The sequence below is a fragment of the Nomascus leucogenys genome, chromosome 23 (genome assembly GCF_006542625.1).
Source record: "Nomascus leucogenys isolate Asia chromosome 23, Asia_NLE_v1, whole genome shotgun sequence".
Taxonomy (NCBI): Eukaryota; Metazoa; Chordata; class Mammalia; order Primates; family Hylobatidae; genus Nomascus; species Nomascus leucogenys.
Window position 1 is genome coordinate 822,098 of NC_044403.1, and position 6,153 is coordinate 828,250.

General features: G+C 43.6%; 1 pseudogene; it reads left to right on the forward strand.

The window, feature by feature from the left end:
- Positions 1-1,263: 1,263 nt before the first annotated feature.
- LOC100583235 lies at positions 1,264-1,775 on the forward strand (annotated as a pseudogene).
- Positions 1,776-6,153: the final 4,378 nt, after the last annotated feature.

Consider the following 6,153-nt stretch of genomic DNA (forward strand, 5'->3'; position numbering starts at 1 on the left):
AATTCTTAAAATAATCCTAAATTTTTCAATGAATTTTCCTCTTTATGTAGGAGGATTTAGAAGGTTCTTAACTAGATTATGCAAACCTGAACTTGACCAAGGTTTAAAACGATAAGCTTAGCTAAGTTGGCTATCATCATCACTTAGGTGTAAGGCATCACGAAGGGATATTGTCCAGTGAAAGGGGGGTGTTTAGGAAGGAGCAATGGAGGAAAGCAAAAAGGACCTAAGGAAGACACAGCAGGAAGGGAATGAGTAGAAGAAAGGTGTTACGGGAAGTCAGGGACCCCAAACGGAGGGACCTGCTGGAGCCGTGGCAGAGGAACATAAATTGTGAAGATTTCCTCTTAATATGGACATTTATCAGTTCTGAAACAATACTTTTATAATTTCTTATGCCTGTCTTTAATCTCTTAATCCTGTTATCTTCGTAAGCTGAGGATGTACGTCACCTCAAGACCACTGTGACAATTGTGTTAACTGTACAAATTGATTGTAAAACGTGTTTGAACAATACGAAATCAGTGCACCTTGAAAAAGAACAGAATAATAGCGATTTTTATGGAACAAGGGAAGACAACCATAAGGTCTGACTGCCTGCGGGGTCAGGCAAAAAGAGTCATATTTTTCTTCTTGCAGAGGGCCTACAAATGGACGTGCAAGTAGGAAACATATCGCTAAATTCTTTTCCTAACAAGGAATATTAATATTAATACCCTGGGAAAAGAATGCATCCCTGGGGGGAGGTCTATGAATGGCCACTCTGGGAATGTCTGTCTTGCGCAGTTGAGATAAGGACTGAGATAAGCCCTCGTCTCCTGCAGAACCCTTAGGCTTACTAGGGTTGGGAAAACTCAGTGCTAGTAAATTTGTGGTCAGACTGGTTCTTTGATCTCAAACTCTGTTTTCTGTTGTTTAAGACGTCTTTTTTTTTTTTTTTTGAGACGGAGTCTCACTGTCGCCCAGGCTGGAGTGCAGTGGCGCGATCTCGGCTCACTGCAGGCTCCGCCCCCTGGGGTTCACGCCATTCTCCTGCCTCAGCCTCCCGCGTAGCTGGGATTACAAGCGCCCACCACCTCGCCCGGCTAATTTTTTGTATTTTTAGTTGAGACGGGGTTTCACCGTGTTAGCCAGGATGGTCTCGATCTCCTGACCTCGTGATCCGCCCACCTGTTTAAGACGTTTTATTGCTGTCAACTTTCACCTCAGAGGAGGCCAAGGTGCAACTTTCTTTAGTCGTCCCAAATCCAGGTTCATCCAACACCAGCTGCCTCCACCATGCCACCGAAGTTCAGCCCTAACGAGATCAAAGTCATATACCTGAGGTGCACCGGAGGTGAAGTCAGTGCCACTTCTGCACTGGCCCCCAAGATCGGCCCCCTGGTCCGCCTCCAAAAAAGGTTGGTGATGACATTGCCAAGGCAACAGGTGACTGGAAGGGCCTGAGGGTTACAGTGAAACTGACCATTCAGAACAGACAGGCCCAGATTGAGGTGGTGGCTTCTGCCTCTGCCCTGATCATCAAAGCCCTCAAGGAAGCACCAAGAGACAGAAAGAAACAGAAAAACATTAAACACAGTAGGAATATAACTTTTGATGAGATCGTCAACATTGCTTGACAGATGCAGCACTGATCCTTAGTCAGAGAACTCTCTGGAACCATTAAAGAGATCCTGGGGACTGCCCAGTCTGTGGGCTGTAATGTCAATGGCCACCACCCTCATGACATCATAGATGACATCAACAGTGGTGCTGTGGAATGCCCAGCCAGTTAAGCACAAAGGAAAATATTTCAATAAAGGATCATTTGCCAACTAGAAAAAAAAAAAAAAATGTTTATCAAGACAATACATGCACCGCTGAACATAGACCCTTATCAGTGGTTCTACTTTTGCCCTTTGCCCTGTGATCTTTGTTGGACCCTAATCAGTGGTTCTGCTTTTGCCCTTTGCCCTGTTCCCTCAGAAGCATGTGATCTTTGTTAGACTCTTATCAGCGGTTCTGCTTTTTGCTCTTTGAAGCATGTGATCTTTGTACCTACTCTCTGTTCTTACACCCTCTCCCCTTTTGAAACCCTTAATAAAAACTTGTTGGTCTGAGACTCAGGTGGGCATCACAGTCCTACTGATATGTGATGTCACTCCTGGCAGCCCAGCTATAAAATTCCTCTCTTTGTACTGTCTCTCTTTATTTCTCAGCCGGCTAACACTCATGGAAAATAGAAAGAACCTACATTGAAATATTGGAGGCAGGCTCCCCCAATAGAAAGGCAGGAAGAAGTTGAGGGCCAGGGGTCTAGGATGGAAGTTAATCCCGGGTTAGGCAAGAGACAGAGAAGAGATTTAAAGGTTGGCTTTTAGGTCCTCTACATTTTTATTGGCCTTTTCTAATAAGTCCTTAATAGAAGCGATTTTAGAATTTTCCTTTGAGAGGGCTCTTCCTGGTCATTTAAAAACGCTAACTATTGAATATCTGGGAACGTTTAACCATTGATTGTAAGGTGCCAAAAATGGATTATCTTATTCACATCCAAAGTTCACCAGAACAGACACTAAACTTCTAGAATGTCCTTAGTAAGATTCTGCCACAGGATCCAATATTTAATTCTATTTACCCCACAACATTGAGCTCATATTCAAATAAAAAGAACAAAGAAGAAATAAATACACAGGCCCCAAAAATCTCTTGGAACTATGAGCCCAGGTCATCCGTGAGAACCTTGAGTAGTAAAAACAAATCATATCCAGAGGCTTATACCAAGGACAACAAAGATAACAAAGGCTTATGCGGAGCTGGGCATAGTGGTCCACACCTGCAATCCCAGCACTTTGGGAGGGCAGATCACCTGAGGCCAGGAGTTCAAGGCCAGCCTGACCAATATGGTGAGACCCTGTCTCTACTAAAAATGCAACAATTAGCCAGGTGTGGTTGCCCGGACCTGTAGTCCCAGCTACTCAGGAAGCTGAGGCAGGAGAATGGCTTGAACCTGGGAGGCAGAGGCTGTAGTGAGCTGAGACTGTGCCAGTGCACTCCAGCCGGGACAACAGAGTCAGACTCCATCTCAAAAAAGAAAAAAAAGGCTTAAGTGGGCGAGGCACAGTAGCTCACACCTGTAATCATGGCACTTTTAGAGGCTGAGGTGGGTGGATCACTTAAGCCCAAAAGTTCAAGACCAATCTGGGCAACATGGTAAAACCACATCTCTACAAAAAAATACAAAAATTAGCCAGGTATGCTAGCACACACCTGTGGTCCCAGCTACCCTGGAGGATGAGGTGGGAGGATCTCTTGGGCCTGGGAGGTTGAGGCTGCAGTGAGCCATAATTTTACCACTGCACTCCAGCCTGGCAACAGAGTGAGAACTCATCTCAATAAAAAAGAAAAAAAAAAAAGGCTGAGGTGATGATTCAAAGTTGTGAGATGGTTGGAAGCAGGGCTCATTCCTCTGAGCAGTCCCTGTGACTTGTAAAGGAGAAATAAAAACATCTTAGGACCCCCCAAACTTGTTATGCAAAGGGAAAGTTAGGCCTAGAGACTGGGTCATGCAGCACTGCTATCCTTTTCCCAAATAGATAGCTATTACTTTACAACCTGGTGTCAAAGCATCACACATTACCCAGACCCTCACAGAAAGGTAGAAGGCCTGATACCATCTCCAGATGACGGCCCTCATAAATTTTTCCCAAGTAAACTCTTTGCTGGCCTCAAAACCTTTCAAGATGTACATCCTCCCATAAAACAACGACATGTCCATTGTAACTTTAGGTCTACCTAAAGTCTAGCTCCTAAAACTAAAGTTTGCTAGAGTCATATTGATAATGTCAATTACAAGCTTATTTTCCCAGGAGCAGAACAAATCATTCCTCCACCTACCCTGAGACGTTTGCATAATTGATTCTTCCTCTACTCCCTTTTTCTCTGAATTCTGTATAATATAATCACCTTATCTGTATAAAATGTAGATTTACTGAGCTCTAATTAATTAATAGTCCCACAAAAGTATAACTATTTGACTCACCACCCTACCCCCTCCTTCCCACATGCCTTCTCCCCTTTAAAGAAATGTATAAATACTGTATTAGTCCATTTTCACACTGCTATAAAGAACTGCCTGAAACTGGGTACTTTACAAAGAAAAGAGATTTAATTGACTCACAGTTCCACATGGCTGGGGAGCCCTCAGGAAACTTACAATCACAGCAGAAGAAGGGGAAGCAAGCACCTTCTTCATAAGGTGGCAGGAAGAAGTGCTGAGCAAAGGGGGAAAAGTCCCTTATAAAACCATCAAATCTCAAGATAGCTCACTCAGTATCATGAGAACAGCATGGGGGAAACGACCCCCATAGTCTAATTACCTCCATCTGGTCTCTCTCGACACATGGGGATTATAGGGATTATAATTGAAGATGAGATTTGGGTGGGGAAACAGAGCCTAACCACATCTTATACATTTGATTTTTTAAAATATTTGATAACTTTCATTTTGAATTAATTTCCTTTGTAATCTCACGTATTTTATTTTATGCCTTCAAAAGATTATTCTGGCCAGGCATGGTGGCTCACGCCTGTAATCCCAGCACTTTGGGAGACTGAGACGGGTGGATCACTTGAGGTCAGGAGTTTCTGACCAGCCTGGCCAACATGGAGAAACCCTGTCTGTAATTAGCGGGGCATGGTGGCCCATGCCTATAATCCCAGCTACTCAGGGAGGCTGAGGCATGAGAATTGCTTGAACCTGGGAGGCAGGGGTTGTCGCTGAGATCGTGCCACTGCACTCCAGCCTGGGCGACAGAGCAAGACTCCGTGTAAAAAAAAAAAAAAAAAAAAAAAGATTATTCTAAGAAGGTGTCCATGGGCTCTACCAAACTACCAAAGAGTTTTATGGTCAAAAAAACAGAGAAGAGTTCCTGCCCTCAGGAGTTATTTCTTTTTTTTTTTTTTTTTTTGCATGGTTGAAATTAAGTTACTGCCATTTCTACATTCCAATCCAAGTAAATGTAAGAAGAGTTTCACGGTAAGCCATTCCCTTAGGCAGAAGTTGCATATAACATTCCTGCTTATATGTCATTGTGAGAACTGAAACCTGACAACATCTAGCTGCAAGAGAGACTTGGGGGAATATAATCTCGACTTACATTCCAAGTGACTACATACAAACTGACTTTGTACCCAGCTAACTATTACTAACAAGAAGGGGAAACAAACAAAAAAGAAGGGGAGGCCTGGCATGGTGGCTCATGCCTGTAATCCCAGAACTTTGGGAGGCTGAGGCAAGCAGATCACTTGAGGTCAGGAATTCTAGACCAGCCTGGACAACATGGTGAAACCCCATCTCTACTAAAAATACAAAAATTAGCCAGGTGCAGTGGTGCAGTCCTGTAATCCCTGCTACTTGGGAGGCTGAGACAGGACGATCACTTGAAGAAGGGAGGCGGAGGTTGTAGTGAGCCAAGATCATGCCACTGCATTCCAGCCTGGATGACAGAGTGAGGCTCCATCTCAAACAAAAAAAAAAAAGGAAGAAGAAGGGGAAACAGATTATAGGGAGCAATCAAGAAAAGAAAAAGAACTAATGACCTCATTTACAACTTAAATTAGTAATAGGCATTTTTTTTTTGCAAACCAACATAATTTTTACTATAGATATGTTAATGATGTCATTAAAACATTTTCTAAAACATATTTTATAAGTTTAAGAGTTAATAAGCCTTGGCCAGTTGCGGTGGCTCACACCTGTAATCCCAGCACTTTGGGAGGCCAACGCAGGTGGATCACAAGGTCAGCAGTTCAAGACAAGCCTGGCCAAGATGGTAAAACCCCATCTCTACTAAAAAGACAAAAAATTCGCCGGGCCTGGTGGCGGGTGCCTGTAATCCCAGCTACTCGGGAGGCTGAGGCAGAGAATTGCTTAAACCTGGGAGGTGGAGGTTGTAGTGAGCCGAGATTTTGCCACTGCACTCCAGCCTGGGAGACAGAGCAAGACTCCGTCTCAAAAAAAAAAAAAGACTTAACAAGCCTTAAGGCTAAGTACTACGCTCATGAAAGATTCAGATAGCATCTAAGAGAGCCTTTGTTTTTGAATGCTGGGAAACACAGGGAGAGGATCCCCTAACTTATGAAAGGGAGCATACATAGTATGGAGCAATCTAATCT